The sequence below is a fragment of the Perkinsus marinus genome (genome assembly GCF_000006405.1).
Source record: "Perkinsus marinus ATCC 50983 genomic scaffold scf_1104296935998, whole genome shotgun sequence".
Taxonomy (NCBI): Eukaryota; Perkinsozoa; order Perkinsida; family Perkinsidae; genus Perkinsus; species Perkinsus marinus.
Window position 1 is genome coordinate 316 of NW_003214260.1, and position 1,065 is coordinate 1,380.

The 1,065-nt window shown below is 49.4% G+C and overlaps 4 non-coding genes across 4 annotated transcripts; all 4 read left to right on the top strand.

Annotated features, from left to right (window-relative positions):
* Nucleotides 1-230: 230 nt before the first annotated feature.
* Pmar_PMAR014022 lies at nucleotides 231-302 on the top strand. The gene has a single exon. It is a non-coding gene; the product is annotated as a tRNA-Trp (tRNA).
* An 81-nt stretch (nucleotides 303-383) lies between these two features.
* Nucleotides 384-455, top strand: Pmar_PMAR014023. Its single transcript has one exon. It is a non-coding gene; the product is annotated as a tRNA-Trp (tRNA).
* An 81-nt stretch (nucleotides 456-536) lies between these two features.
* Pmar_PMAR014024 lies at nucleotides 537-607 on the top strand. The gene has a single exon. It is a non-coding gene; the product is annotated as a tRNA-Trp (tRNA).
* Nucleotides 608-688: 81 nt separating this feature from the next.
* On the top strand, nucleotides 689-760 carry Pmar_PMAR014025. The gene has a single exon. It is a non-coding gene; the product is annotated as a tRNA-Trp (tRNA).
* The last annotated feature ends 305 nt before the right edge of the window (nucleotides 761-1,065 follow it).

Genomic DNA, 1,065 nt, shown 5'->3' on the forward strand with positions numbered 1-1,065 from the left:
GAATCATGCCGTTATCATACCACCAACTGGGGGTGTAGTAGTTGCTCCACACTGCCTAGAGTGTTTATAGTTCGGTTTAAGATGTTTTGACCCTGTTGCGCATCCGACTTCGGATCGGAAGGTTGCCCGGTCGGATCAAGCCGAGACCCTGCACCTGTTTCCATGTATGAAGTGGGGAGTGTAGCGATCACTCTGTCTTGTCTTTAGTGCTTAAATAACATATTCAGTTTGGCCCTGTGGCGCAACGGTAGCGCATCTGACTCCAGATCAGAAGGTTGTCCGTTCGAATCGGGCCGGGGTCACATAGCTAGTTTATTATATGAAGTGAGGGATGTAGCGCTCGCTCTGTCTTGTCTTGAGCGTTCAAATATTTCTTTCAGTTTGGCCCTGTGGCGCAACGGTAGCGCATCTGACTCCAGATCAGAAGGTTGTCCGTTCGAATCGGGCCGGGGTCACATAACTCGTTTGTTATACGAAGTGAGGAATGTAGCGATCGCTCTGCCTTGCCTTGAGTGATCGAATATATTTTTCGGTTTGGCTCTGTGGCGCAACGGTAGCGCATCTGACTCCAGATCAGAAGGTTGTCCGTTCGAATCGGGCGGGGTCACATAACTAGATTATTATATGAAGTGAGGAATGTAGCGCTCGCTCTGTCTTGCCTTGAGCGTTCAAATAGTGTTTTTAGTTTGGCCCTGTGGCGCAACGGTAGCGCATCTGACTCCAGATCAGAAGGTTGTTCGTTCGAATCGGGTCGGGGTCATGGTACAAATCCGTATGACGTGAGGAGTGTAATGCTCACTCTATGTTGCCTACAGTGTTCAACATAGTTTGGTCTTGTGGCCCAAAGGAATCACTCTACAAATCGGGTCAGGAGTCAGGCAACAAGGTTTGTGATTGACAAAAGTTTGACGCCGCTGCGCTGATTCTTTCGATGGAGTCGACATCTCAGAGTCTGAGACTCAGACCCCGCACATCGATCGGAAAACAGTCTACAGATTCTGGGATAGACACCGGATTCGCATAACATGCGAACAGGAGCATTTGGCAACTCACATGCGACTTCGG